The following is a 15,794-nucleotide window of genomic DNA, read 5'->3' as shown; positions in this document are numbered from 1 at the left end:
AGGGAGAGGTAATCCCCCTCAGGAACAGTCATGGGGAGGGGAATAAGGGGAAAATGGGAGGGAGGGAAGAATGGGAGGATACAAAGGAGGGGATAACCACTGAGATGTAACAAGAATAAATTAATAATAAAAAATTTTTAAAAAGAAAGAAAACACGATACTTTCAATTTTCCTTTTATTGTTCATTTGTATTTAATTGCATTCATCTTTTTAGTATTCTATTGTTTATACGTAGGTGTATATTAGTATGCCACAATCAGAATAGCTACCATCAAAAAAGAAAGAAGAAAAGAAAAAATAAGGAAAGGAGGGAAGAAGGGAAGGAGGAAGGAAGGGAGTGAGGAAGGAAGGGAAGAGAAAACCAAATGGCAATTTTCAGTAAGAATGTAGGAACTGAGGAACTCTTATTCCCTTTTGGTGGGTACTGGTGCAGCCACTATAAAAATCAACATGAAGGTGAAGGTGTCTTTAAAACTGAAGTTAGAGCTACCATATATCCCAGCTCTCAGTTACACTGCCCCTGCATGCATATCCAAAAGTCTACTTCTTACAGCAGAGATAATCCGTGTGTCCATTTGTACTGCTGTTCTATTCACAATATCAAGGAAATGGGATTAATCTAGATGTCCACTAACAGGTGAATGGATAATGAAAATGTGGTACATATACACAGTGGAATTTTATTCAATACTAAAAAAATGAAATTATTGTATTTTCAGGCAAAAGAATGAAACTGAGAAAATATTTTGTTAAATTAGGTAATCCAAGTTCAGAAAAATAAATGCCACATGGTCTCTCTCACATGAGGATTCTGGATTCAAATTTTATATGAGTATTTATGTGGAGTGTGGGAAGAGCCCAGAAATGGGGGAGAAGCATTAAGGAGGGAGGGATGGGGAAAGCAGTGAGTCCATGTTAAATGAAAGTAGAAAGGGAATATTAGAGATGCAATGATACAAACAAGGAGGCAGAGATGGAGGCAGGAGCATCACAAAAAACTATGTACAAAAATGTCATAAGGAATATGTTATTTTGCATGCTAGTCAAAAAGTTTCTAAAAATACATGAGGTCAGAGAAGTGCCCACTGGTATAAATGCTGGGTGTTGGTTCCCAATCGATGGCACTGTTGAGAGGTAGGAGAACCAGTAAAATGCAGGGCCCCATGGAAGAAAGTCAAGGTGAGCCCTTGAAGCAACTATTGGAGCACCGGTCTCTTCTTGTATCCGCACTCTCTCTGCTCTCTGGCTGGCCTGAGGGGGACAGTTTTATTCTACCATGATGTTCAAAATGAAGTAACCACTGACAAAAACCTCTAAATTCATGAGTCAAAATATTTTATGCATTTAATGTCTATCTCCAGCATAGGAATTCATGTAGCTATAATTTACTCCAGCCAATCCTTCAAGACAAGCTTAGGTGCTCTTCCCTGGCCCTGGATGGCCACAGAGTTAGCACTCCATACCATCCATCTAAGTTCCTTAAGAGAATTTTCTCCAGAGTCTATGCTTGTCCCTGCCTGCCATTGTCACCCATCAGTAAATACTTACAAAATAAGTATCTCTCTTAACTTCTCAGACTCTCCTTTATTCCACCCAGAAAGCTGCTTGTGTGCAGCTCTGACTCAGTTCAGACATCCCTCTTCTTCCTCGGACTCCGAGAACTGCTGCTGCACACATTCATATTGCATGTGTGCTCTACAGCACTTGCATATGTGTAGAGCTCTTGGTCTAGTGACACAAGAGCCCTGACACAGAAGATCTGGAGATAGTGGACAATTAGAGGTTGACAAAGATAAAACAACAACAACAACAAAAAGAGTTGGTCGTTTGAAGGGATGAGCAAGTCTGATAAATCCTTGCGTGAATCACCTGGAGAGAAGACAAATTACTGACATGGAGACAAGTAGGATCCACGGGACTCTACAGGTTATAAGACAGACCCATACTCTAAGGCTTCAGTGTTGACAATCCTGAAAGAGATTTCTCAATTCACAAAACAGACACCAGATATAAGAGGTTATCAAACATGCATACTATCTGCCACCTTCCTGCTATTCCACTATGATTGTGATGATAAATTCAGGGTGTTGAAAAACATGTAAAGAGATCAATATAGAAACAAAATAGAAAGATTAATGCAATCTCTCCCAACAAGGACAGCTCAGGACCAGCAGATTGCATGATGACTCTTACCTACCGGCTGTACAGTATAATGGATAGCAATGTTCCTCAAACTGTTTCACCAAAGAGAGAAGGAAAGATCATCCCAAACTTGGTCTATAAGGCCAGTGTTACCTTGATGCCAAAATCATAACATTACACACACACACACACACACACACACACACACACACACATACACACACATGTTGGCTCTGTTTTTTTTAACAATTAAACTTTATTATACAACCCAACTACCTTACACAAGAGGGAATAAAGGTTAAAGGGAAACAAGAGTCAGCCTTCTGGTATCCGTTCTATGGGACGGATCTCTAGATGTCTCTGGCCTGCGCGCTGGTCCGGCCTGTTTGCTGATCCCTTTTTTGATCCACGTACACTCTGGTATCTCCTCTTCCCCTGTGGTCTAGCAAGACAGCTCCCCAAGAAGACCAATAAAGCCAACTAACCAGGGCCCAGAGGGGCGTGCAGAGACTGAAGCACCAAACAAGGACCATACATGAACTGGACCCGGCCCCCCTACACAGATGTTGCTCAGGCTTCATGTGGGTCCTCTACTAAGGGGAGTGGAGGGCTGCCTCTGACATGGACTCTGTTGCCAGCTTTTTTATCACATGCCCGGGCCAGAAAGATGTAGCTCCCAGCTACTGCTCCAGCACTTGCCTGCATGCTGCCATGCTTTTGGTTATGATGATAATAGACTAAACCTATAAAACTGTAACTTCCCAATTAAATGTCCTTTTAAATAAGACTTTCACACGAACTCTGGTGTCCCATTTTTGACCATGTCCCCTTGATGGGGTGGCCTGCTGGCACTCAGAGGAAGGATAGCAGGCTACCAAGAAGAGACTTGATACCTTATGAGCATATACAGGGGGAGGAGGTCCTCCTCAGTCACAGTCATAGGGGAGGTGAGTAGGGGGAAAGTGGGAGGGAAGGAGGGAGGAATGGGAGGATACAAGGGATGGGATAACAATTGAGATGTAATATGAATAAATTAAGAAAATATTAAAAAATAGTTTCTTTGGTTGTGGTACCTCTTCACAGTAATAAAACAAACACTCACTAAGACACTAGACTTTTAATTTCAACATTGAAGTCTGAGCTAACATCTCCTGTTGATGAAAGAATGTCTAAGAATATATCTCAGAATCAGATAATAGCACCCTCCACCCAGCCTGAGGGTAAGGATGCTGTGCATCTCACACGTGCAGATGCAAAGTCTCCCACCTTGCTGTAGCTGCCCATAGATGGCGCCACTTGCATATTTGGGGAGTAAATTTCAATTACTTATGAATGGGACAAAGCACCTCACAAAAGCCACATAAGCAGGGTTCACATTGGCTCACATTGAGGACACAGTCTGTAACATTGAAATGCAGCCCCGACTGCTGCTAAAACCTTGCTACAGTAAACTTACAGGTATCACCAGGCCTCTGATGATGCATCTCTAGCCAATAGATCTCTAAGAACCGGGGTTTTTACCTGCAGGTGGGAGTTTATGTCAAAGAAGGTGTTGCTGGTTGCACAGGTTTGTCCTCACTCTCTCCTCAAACAATCCTATGTTGGAATCGGAAATAAGAAGGCAGCCTGACTCTTCCATGTGGGCCCTCATTCCTCTCCAGAACGCCCACCGTGCTGTCTGTCTCTGGTGAGGGACTTTAACTCTCCTCTGATCCTCTGCTGTGCTGTTGTCTGTCTGTCCATCCATGGTGTTAATAGCTATTTTACTAAACTTCTCACTGCCCCCACAGTCCACATAAGTGAACTCCCTGAGTGTGTGTCTGAGACCTCTCACAGTTTATTACAGTGTGGGCACCATACTGGCAGGAGCGTAAGGTGGTTTATCGCTTCACATCTGTAGTCAGGGGAGACCGAGAGCAATGAATGCTGGCACTCAGCGGGTTTCTCTATGTTATTTCTCTTTTCTTCATTATTCATTCCAGGATTCCAGCGCAGGGGAGTGTACCACAGTATGTTAGCATGAGTCTTCACACTTCAGTTAAGCCAAGATAAACATTTCTCCACAGCATCAAGTAGACAATCTCAGGTGTATTGAGCTATGACTTTCCTTTGTTCTATGATGCTAAAAGTGTGTGCCCCCTCTTTCAAGAGCATCCCGCCATTCAGGGCAATTTGTCCATACTACTAAGATTCTGTGTCTGATATTTTAACTAGAGACAAGTTCTTCTTAAGTTTTGTGCCTGTAAATATTTGTGGTTTTAGGCTTCAAGAGTCCCCAGTATAGCTTGAAAGTGTTTGGAAGTAAGCTGACCTGATGACATGAAAGCAGACGAGTTGGCTCTGCCCTTCACTGGCTATGGCATTGGTTGAGATGGCCTGGGCAGTGCTTGAGAGCTCCCCCAGTGGTGTGGGTGCAGGAGAGCTGGCAGGCTGACCAGCTCAGCTACCACCCAGGCCCAAATCCATGGCTTTGAGTTGGCTCATCCCAACATCTACCCCCATCTAAAAACTGCTGGAGCTTGTAAAGGGGGTGCTGTACTGTAGGACACTGTGTGACACACTACAACTTCTACAATGATATACTTATCTTCTTCTTCTTCTTTTTCTCCTCCTCTTCCTCCTCCTTTTCTTCTTCTTCTTCTTCTCTTTTCTTTTCTTCCCCTCCTCCTCCTTTTCTTCTCCTCCTCCTTTTCTCCCTTCTTTCTTTTTCTTTTGAGGGGAGGTTGCAAGGGCAGAGGGTGAGTACAAAGGGAATGGGAGATGAGTAGGATTGGGGTACATGATGGGAAATTCACAAAGAATCAATTAAAAGTTAAATTTTTTAAAAATAGAGTCTCTGTTCCTCTACCAGATAAAGGACCCTGGCATTTGTTATGGACTCACTAATCACATAATGCAAGTTCTATTGCTATATGTGTATGCATGAATATATATGTGTGTGTGTGTGTGTGTGTGTGTGTTTGTGTGTGTGTATGTGTGTGTGTGTGTGTATGTGTGTGTGTGTTTGTGTGTGTGTATGTGTGTGTGTGTGTTTGTGTGTGTGTATGTGTGTGTGTGTGTGTGTGTGTGTGTGTATGTGTGTGTGTATGTGTGTGTGTGTATGTGTGTGTGTGTGTTTGTGTGGTGTGTATGTGTGTGTGTGTGTATGTGTGTGTGTGTGTTTGTGTGTGTATGTGTGTGTGTGTGTGTGTGTGTGTTTGTGTGTACACATTATGACAATGTAACTTAAAGGGAGATGTGATCTCTTCTGGTTCACAGTTCAAGCGTGTGGTCCATCATGGTGGTAAAGTGAAGGCAGAAGGAACTGGAAGCAGCTGGTCACATGACATCCACAATCAGGAAACAGAGATGTGCATGCATGTATGCATGCTCAACATGAAGGAGCAGTATGTACGATACGTGGATACACATGAGATAAAATGTGTCGTGTAAACACGGTTGTTACAGGCATTAATCTCTACACCCATTAAACTAAGCAGCAATGAAGTCCAGGGAGGGGCTGTCACCAACAGGCATGGGCTGAGCATGGCCACAGACAAAAATGTGAGGAGAATGCACAAGGAAAGGGCAGCTTCAGACGCCATTGCTGTTTTTGAACCAGAGAAGTACAAATGTTACTTTGATTTATAGACTTTCCAACTAATGGAGTCAGACCCACCCAGACTATGTCCCATTGGGCCATTCTTTAGGGAAATGATCAGTAAAGTTTGCAAAGTCACTTCTTACTACCTCCTTGAGTCTTGTTTAGTGACCTGACCCATGGGATGTCTGCAGGCTACACAGGGTCCCCCACGCCCCTCTGTTTCCCACCAGGGAACAATCTTAGAAGCACGTCCTAGAAAGAAACAGACTAGGTAGGAAGTTCTAGACTACAGTTCAGCTGGGCCAAGGTGGCATGCCAAGAGCTATCTCACATGGTACATGCAGCTTTGACCAGATGGGGGTTTCTTCCCTTTTGGTTTGGTTTTGTATTTTGAATTGTTTATGAACTTATAGCATGGTATATATGTGGAGGTCAGAGAACAATGTGCAGAAGTCAGTTCTCCCCTTCCACATGGGTCCCAGGGATTGAACTTGGGTCATCAGGCTTGCCAGCAAGCACCATCTAACTGCTAGGTCCAAAGTGGAGCCCCAAGCCCCAAAATGACAGTCTGGGCTCAGGGCAGGTTGGACTCTGACAAGCTAAGCAGACAAATTGCTAACAGATAAACAAAAGCCTAAAATCCACATTCCTCAGAAACTTGTGGGGTGAGTTTCTGTTTGTCAGGAAGAACAGTTTCTTCCCTTATCTGCACCTGCATGAAACTATAGTCCAGCCTGTTACAAACTATGCAAAAAGTAGGTTTGCAGAAACTGATAATTATTTTCCCTTCAGATGAGCTTTATAAGAAAAAGTGAAGCTATGCTCTGTGTAGCTATGCTTCCCCTGCCCTGTTCATATTCAACCCTGACTCAGGTCAGATATCCCCCTTCCTCCTGAGCTGCCCAGCACTGGTGCTGGACACAGTCATATGGATGTCTTTAGTCTCTATGAAAAAAAAAATGAATATATTGAGGTTTAGACTACACAGTAAGGAAGCAAGGGAACCTACAGATATCTTTAAAACAGAACTCTTGCAAAGCACAGGTGACACTGAACAAAGACTTGGCTGATGGAACCTTAATGAGGGTCTTGAGAAGACCACGTGCAGGTGCTTAAGCCAGTCCTGTGTGCTTGTCTGTGTCCAAGAAGGGGGAGAGGCTAAGGTAAATACGGGTAGAGCTCTTTCTCTTCATACGTAAGCTCATCACACTCTAGACAACATAGCTCTGTTGCACTGTTGACAGTACACTCAGAGGGGCCCCCAGCAGGAAGTGGGAAGAAGAATGGACAATTGTAGAAGGTCAAAGGAGAGATCTGATCACTCAGTGGAGCTATTGCAGGAACCGTGGTACCCTGCACCATGGTGGAGAGATTGACAGGAGAGGTAATAGAAGATATGGTCTGGCACTGAGTAGACAAAAGACACTGGAGACCCCCGAAATGCTAGAGAGATTTTTGAAGGGTTGGAGACCACGTGAGAAGGGAAATGCTGAGCTGGACTAATCCTGGCTGTACTTTTCTTCATCTTCACCTTGTCCCTTACCATTAAATTTGTATTCCACATCACAGAGAAAATAAATGCCATGAGATATGTCCTCCAGGTTTCATTCCTCATCTTCACCAGAGGCACTGGCCTCTGTTGAGTTTTGTTATTTTGCTCTTTTGAGACAGAGTCTGCATCTCCCCAGTGAGCTATTGGATTATAAGCATACACCACCACAACTGGCACTGTACTTTGGGATAAATTTTTGACCTGTGCCACTGTCCTAGGAATGACAGCATAGCCCTCACTAATGAGACTAGTGTCCTAATAAAACAGGTACCAGGAATAGTTTGCCCTGATCTACTTTTGTGTCCTTCCCTACGTGAACTTGCAACAATAGAGCCCATCTCAGAACTGAAGAGCAGCCCTCACTAGATATTGAATCTGCTGCTCCCTTGAACTAGACTTTTCCTCATCTAAGAATAGTGAAAAATAAATTTTGCTCTTTCTAAACTTTCTAGGCATGGGTGTTTTATTGTAGAGTCCCAAACAGACTGTAAAGTAATAGTTAACCAAAGAATTCATTTAGACACAGCAGCATGGATTTACAAAACACCTGTCTCAGCACAAAGCCTGTGGAGCATGAGAGGAGGCTCATTCAAATCCACACCTCTTCTGTGGGATGCTGTTCTTGATTGTCAACTCGACTATATCAGGAAGTAACTAAAGCCAAAAATGGAGGGCACACCAGTGAGGGATTTTTGCCTAATTTGAAGTGGGAAGTTCTATTTCTAATCCAGCATCTCTGAGATGGAAAAACACACCTCTAATCCAGATCTTTTGAGATGGTAAAGCCCATCTCCAATCTGGACCACACCTTCTGCTGGACATGGAAGGTATAAGAACATGGAAGAAGGAATCTTTTGCTCCTTGCCTGCTTGCTCTAACCTTGCTAGCAAGTCCATTCCTTCACTGGCATTAAAGCCCACTTCTTTGGGATTCCAGAATTTACTAAAGACCAGCTGAGACATCCAGCCTTGTGTAGTGAGACTCTAGCAGATTCTTGGCCTTTCCAGTCGTAGCCAGCCACTGTTGGATTACCTGGGCCACAGCTTCTAAGTCATTTTAATAAGTCTCCTCTCTATATATACAGAGAGATTCATTCTAATCTGTTACTCTAGAGAACCTTGACTAATACAGTTTGTATCAACACTCCACATTTTAAAACAATCTACTTATTTATTATTTGTCTTTGGGAAATAAAGAGATCTGTCAGTATGGGTGTGCATACATGTGCCATGGCACATCTCATGTTGTAACATGTTGTCGTGTGACATTCTTAGAGACACATGAACAAATATCTACCCAACCAAGATAAAGAATAAACAACAGACCAAAATAAAGACACCAACTTGATGAACCGATGAGTTTATTGCAGTTGTGTATAGAAATATAGGTGAGAAATTCCTGCAGGAGCACAAATGACTCAGAGACAGGTGTATCACTAAAATCTAGCATGAGTGTTAGCTCATGAAATTGGAATCCTGCATCTCGCTCCAGAACTTGAAGTGAGGATTAAGAGCTTTTAGATAGCCTTTTCTAGGCAGCTCAGTTGGTCTGAGCCTCTTCCAGGCAACTTTCCTTGTCTCTGAGTCTCTCTTAGCAGTTCTTACTATTTAGATAACCTTGGAGAGGGAAGGGCCTAGTGAATCTGGACAGTTTTAGGGACTTCCTGAAGACATTGGGTTGCTTGCTTCCTGAGTTTTGTTGTGCTTCCTGGCAGGATGGAATGTTTCCATTCCCTTAAGAACACGCTTGGGAGCTGGAGAGATGGCTCAGAGGTTAAGAGTACTGATTGCTCTTCCAGAGGTCCTGAGTTCAATTCCCAGCAACCAGATGGTGGCTCACAGCCATGCATAATATGATATGATGCCCTCTTCTGGCCTGCAGGTGTACATGCAGGTAGAGCACTCCATAGATAATAATAAATAAATAAATCTAAAAAAAAAAAAAAGAACACCCTGAATCTTAAATGGGCTTTCATCCAGTATGGATTATTTTATTTCAGAGTAAATTGCTACATAACACGTGTGTGTCGCTGTTTGATGTATTTTTCCTTCTACCTTTACTTGCATTCCAGGAACTAGAATTCAGTCACTAGGCTTTCATGCTGAGCCATCTTGCCAGCCCATAGTACTTGTTCATCATGTTTCTCACCTAGAAAAGCCTTACTTGTCATGGGCTTCCACTATAGCACTGAGAACGGGTGAAGTCTTCTGCCAAAGACCTGGCACTGGGCTTTCAGTGAGCCTGACAGAGGCAGTGAAGTGGCAACAAGAAGTAAGGGAAAGGGACCAAACAGCAGCTCCACAACCTAACCTAACCTCACTGGCCACTCAGCACAGAGAAGGATGCCAGCTTGCCTGAGGAAGTCGCAGGAAGAGAGGGCTGTGCCCTGGATGGGCATACCTGAATGTCCTTAAAAGGAAATGGTTGGATGAAAGTGTCACTCAGAAAATGGCCTTCTCAGGACTGTAACTCAAATGAACCAGGACTATTCTAAGATCATGGCAAATAAATAAATATAAGGGTTTGGTATGGAAAGACAATAAACTTAAAAGCAGTATGTTCCATTATTTTTTCTGACAAGACTGGCATTTATCAATAAATATCTATTTCTACCTGGAACAGACATGTTATATTTAGTCATACATGTACAATGAAAAGGCTCACTGGCCAAAAAGATAATAAAATAATCATTTAAATTAAACATTTTCTTTATTAGATTTCATTTTCCAGTTGTATAAACCTAATAGAATTTTTTCCTTAATTTCAAACTATATAATGCTTTTTGACTGAACAGTGATTACCTTTCCAGACCAATGGCCCTTTTCTGTCAATGGCAATTAAATCCACAAAGATGATTTCTTTCTAACATCTGAGATTCTTATTTTCCCATGGCACATCAGACATTTTGTTACAGTCAACCAAATTTTGTTAGGGCATTGTATTTGATAAGCTAGAATCCAGAATCTTCCAATTATAATGTAAACATGTTAGGCACATGCCAATTGCCAGTGCTGCACTGTGTGACTATAGTGCATCTCTGTACATACTGATTGAAAACTAAGCGTTGTATTTATTAGTCTTGTCTTCTTTTCATGGTTATTTCTGGATACCGCTATCCCTGGTTCTGATACAGACCTCAGCAAAAGAAATGTAGCATCATTTACTGTTCTGTGGCTACACGCTTTATATGCTATTTTAAATCTTCCCATTTTAAATGCTCGTCTACCACTTAGAAAAAGTCAATAGCCAAAACAGACTAAAACGCAAAGCTGCGATGCTTCCTCCCGTTCTCCACGCCAAGCAAGTCAAATCTGCATTAATGAGCTTTAATTATTTTTCAGTGTCATAACTCAAACTGACTCCTCATTCCTCTGACAGAATAAAATTTGAAATCCACCACCCTGCACTGCCAGCACCCAGGTGTAAAGTGCATCCAGTAAATGTAGAGACTCGTGAGTGTTCAAGGAGCTAAGAATCTGAATGTTAAGTGCACAAACAGAGAATTTACACCAGCCCCCATTAAGGCTCAGGGAATATTCCAGAAGAGGGAAATAGAAAGAATGTAAAGGCCAGAGAGAAGACCTGTGAAATGCCATACTCAGGGCACGACATAGCCGCCTTACAGATGTGACCTCATAGCAGCTGAGGACATTGCTCTGGCGTATGTAAGATTGGGCTTGTTGACAGCCAGGCATGGATGAAGGACGGGTTTATGGAGCTCCACTGTTCTTTCTCTTTTTTCTCTGACAAATGTGTCAATACCGGTAGATTCTGAGGGAGCGGTCATTGTCTTCAGCTGCAGCCCCAACAGTGAGCCCACCACACTTCTCCAGTAGATGCTTCCAAACCTACTGTCACACAGATGGTCCTGGCATGAATGTGGGGAGAGGTCATGTATGAGAGTGTGGGTGAGTGACAAGGGTGATGTGAGTGAGATAAGAAAAAGTAGGGTGAAAATAAACAGAATGTATGTGTATAAAGTTGTCAAAGAACAAATTGAATCATTAAAAAATAAAGGAGATGTGTAAAAATTAAATATACTAACACACACACACAATCTGAATTAGCCCAGTAAAGAAGACTTTTTTCTAATTACCAACCAAATTTCTTTGCCTACAAAGCTTCTAATACAAGTACTAAAATAAATAAAAGGAAAATTTTCTTACTGATTCTTTAGCAAATGTACTAATTTATTCCCCCAATATGTCAAATTAAAATCATCCTTAAAACATGATAAGATAGAAACCATTTTTTAAAAATAGAAAAAAAGAAGAAGGAAATACATCATCCAATTGAAACTAAATTTTCATTCACTGTCAATTTTTCCTGCCTTTGCTAATTTAGCAATCTAAATGCAATCAGAGTCTACTGAGGGAAATACCTGATAGAAATGTTTAGATAAAGCAAAGTTAGAATTCTGTGTTCTAGACTCAAGTGTGGTTTCTAAATGCCTAGACAGGAAAGACAAACCAGCCCAGACTCTCATTAGCCACAGCAAAACACCGACCAGAAAAAAAAAAAAATGAATTCAGTTTGTGGGTCCTGACATTAGCTGAGGACCCAATTACGGGCTTTTGTTGAGGGGAGGGTTGTTTTGTTTTGTTTTCCGTGGATTTTTACATTTATCTGAGTGCAGCCATTCCTTGGCATCTGCAGGTGTGTGGTTCCAGGATGCTTGTGGATATCCAAATCTGCCGATGGTCAGTCCCTTACATAAAGTGGGGTAACATTTTCTCATGTACATTGCGCACAGGCCGCTGAATAATTTAAAACATCTCCAGGATACTCTATTACGATATACACACTATATAAAATAGTTAGTATACCATAATTGTTTAGGCATGATGACAAGAAAAAAAGTCCGCCCATGCTCACAACTGGTACTGCATTGTTTTGTTTTTCCAACTAATTTTCACCCACAGCTGCATGAACTCACAAATGCAGAATCTGTAAACATGCGGCCCAGCTGGAAAACGCCTTTCTCCAGGGCAGCACATACAAACTCTCCTGCTCTGTGGATTTTAAGGAATGTCTGGCTGTTTTGACTGTTTGCAAGGCTGGTTCCAAAATGTGATCCTCAACCTTGAACACAATGGAATGTCTTTACCTTTAAAATGTATGATCTGGTTTCACTCCATTCGCAGTCTGTTTCTGGGTGGAGGTCAATAACTGGTCAGTTACTGAAAAGTGTGATTTGTCGCCATCGCTCTTGCGCACAACAGAGCATCTTCTAAGCAGAGCCCGTAAGCTGGCTCACGGACATGCAGCACACTTTGATGGGCAAGAAGACAAAACCAGCACAATTTCAATTGACCAGGAGTTTTCTTTCATTTTTGGAAAGGAAAAAAGCAAAAAACAAAGAATTTTCCCTAAAAGGCCTTCTTGTGCAATTGCTGGATTCTGCTATTTCAATTACTAATTTGAAACTTGGGGTTTCATGTTTCTGTGTGTAACACCTCACAGTTTAACCACTTTAAGATCCTCCCCATGATGGTCACATGTTCAGGTGACATTTGATCAACTTTTCTTATCTGAACATTTGCTGTTACACTGCAAACATTTAAAGTATGAGGGAACCAGGCATTACAATTGCAGCTTTGTTGCAGCTTTCCTCAGAGGTGAACAGGCTGTCAGGCTCTCATCCTACAAGTGCACAGGCATGAAAACAGGGATCTCTCAGAATATACAAATATTAACTGATGTATGTTATTTGTAATTTCCAAAACATGGCAAACATGAAATGGCACACCTCGAACTAGCAGCTTAAAAGGTTTCAAAGGCTGCAGGCCATGATCCCATGATGGTTTGACCTCATGTGCTTGGACAGAACATCCTGGTAGCAGGGGCATGTTACTAAGGAGTCCTTGCATGGTAGACAGGAATCAGAGAGGGGAGTCAGGAAGAGCGCAGGGACAGGAAAACCTACCACCAGTGACCCACTTCCTCCAGGCAGCCTCTGCATCATAAGGTTTCCAAACCTCTGAAAATAGCATTGCTTAAAATATGGGTCTGTAAGGCATTTATATTCAAGCTATAACAATATGGAAATGGGCTCTTTGCTTGGATGACAGAAGAATCAAAGATGCAAATGAATCATTAACTGCCATCAGTATCCACCATGGACTTGCTGTCAATGCTCAGGAACTTCGGCTTTCCCACAGGACAAACTTCCATGACCTGAAATAATCTAATAAAGCCAATTTTTATTTTCTATCATCAACCAGTAGAAGTTTCTCTATGGAAACAAACATATTTTGAATAGTGATGACGCAATAGGTTGGTAATGCCATTAGCAACTATTAAGATGATCAAAGGCCAGCACTACACTAATTTTATGACATAAAGTTTCCCCATTATTTTAATTATGGCTTTGCACTGAAGAAACTAGTGCTTATGAAGATTGCAACATGAGTCACTAAGACCGCATTTTTGGTTTGGTTAAGAAGTAACCAAACCTGTGCCTCGCCAGGCCACTGTAGAGGAGGATATGCTCAGTCCTGATCTGGCTTGATGTGCTAGTGTAGTTGGTAGGTGGGGATAGCAGGAAGAGGGAGGGAGGGTGGGACCCAGAGGAGACGAAGGAGGGGGCTACAATCCGGATGTAAAATGAATAAATAACGAAATTTTAAATTTAAAAAGAAGTATAATTGGACTACTGCAATCATTTCATGACTATCACAGATGGTAGCAACTCACTGCAAAGCCAGTGGTAGAGAAGAGATAAAGGGCTCAGAGCCATGGCCAACTGCGTGCAGCGTTTCATGGGATCATGAGGTCAGCACTACTGAGAAAATGTCTAGAAGGCTTCCCACTCTTCCAGCACTTAGATCCATGGTTCCTCCATCACTGGGACACCCAGATTCCTTGCACGGTCAGTCTCCATGAGATCTATTCCTCAGCAACTCAGGCAGTGAGGTCCTTCTTGTACCCTAGGCAGCACTCTGTCCATCTCCCCTTCACTAACTGGCAACCTTCACTTCCTAGAACCTTCTCTAACCTGCTGCTTCACCTCTCTGTCTCTCTCTGTCTTTCTATGTCTCTGTCTGTCTGTCTGTCTGTCTGTCTGTCTCTCTCTCTCTCTCTCTCTCTCTCTCTCTCTCTCTCTCTCTCTGTCTGTCTCTCTGTCTCTCTCTCTCTGCTCCCTCCTTCTCTCCCTCCTTCTTTTCCTTCCTTCCTCCCTCCCTCCCTCATTGGCCTCACTATATAGCCCAGGCTGCCTCACCCTCTCAAGGTGCTAGAATTATGGCTGCACAGCCGGTATACTGAGCCTATGATTTTATTCTTGTTTAGACTGAAGATACTGAACCTAGAGGGCACAGCTTCCACACCACAGGAATCTATCAGGATGCCCATGGCTCACGAGCTCCTTGGACTGCTCAGTCAAATTATTGATTCAATTCTTCATCGGCAACAAATGTATGAACCCTCTTCTCCAACAATATCTCAGTAAGTGTAAGGTTCTAACCTCACTTAAAACCTTCACAAACTTCTGCAAATTGCTTAAGTACTGGCTTCCTGGGAGCCCAGCACTCCTGGGACCATCAGAATCCTTGTCTATTAAACAGCCTTTTTAATTATAGCACTCTGGATTTTAGTGTCTTCTTTATTTAAAAATTGTATGTGCCAGTGTTCTTTTTTCTAACCTATGCTGTGATTTAGAAAAAACCAACAAAACCTGTATTTCTTCAAAGCTATATAAGGTAAAAAGTTTGTTTGCTCATAGAAGGTCCAACAGACACTCTCACACTACTCAGGGTGCAGTGGAGAGGGAATGGAAGAGTTCAAATCTCTTCCAATTGCAGTCCACTGGCCAGAATTGGCCACACAATCTCAAACCATTTACAAAGGAAGTAGGGAAGCATAGAGGCATATATAGACATCAATGCATGTTTAGAAATGGTCTCTGACACCCCACGGCTTGAGAACCAGCTCAAACGGCCTTTCTTTATACAGCTGCAACCACTCTTCTCCAGGCATTACCATAACCACCAATCCTTAACCTCCCTGTGTGTCCACATCTTCTACATTTTATACTCTGGTGTCGGTGAAGTCAGCTTGGCATTTTGGTTTTTTGTTTGTTTAATAGAAAATAATTGTGTATATTTATGAAGTACAGTGTAATAATTTTTATTTGTATGCAATGTGTAATGATCAAATCAGGGTAATTAATTAGCATTTCTTTCCCCTTAAACACGTGTTATGTCTTTGTTTTGAGAACTTTAAAATTCCTCTTCTAGTTTTTTTCCACAATAAGTTACTATGAACCATCATTATCTATTGTACAGAGTAACACTAGCAACTAGAAACTAGAGCTTAGAACTTCCTGATGTCTATATTTTGAGATTTGCTTTCCTTCAGTCACCAACCCCCCTCCCAATGTGAAACCAACTTTTTAGCTTCCACATATAAGAAAGATTGCTTATTGATTTGTTCTTCTATGTCTAGCTTATTTTATTTAACATAACATCATCCAGTTCTATCCATGTCAAAAATGACAAAATTTCATTTACTTTTATG

The sequence above is a fragment of the Acomys russatus genome, chromosome 3 (genome assembly GCF_903995435.1).
Source record: "Acomys russatus chromosome 3, mAcoRus1.1, whole genome shotgun sequence".
Taxonomy (NCBI): domain Eukaryota; kingdom Metazoa; phylum Chordata; class Mammalia; order Rodentia; family Muridae; genus Acomys; species Acomys russatus.
The sequence above is the reverse complement of the archived record's forward strand: the minus strand, read 5'-3'. Positions refer to the sequence as shown.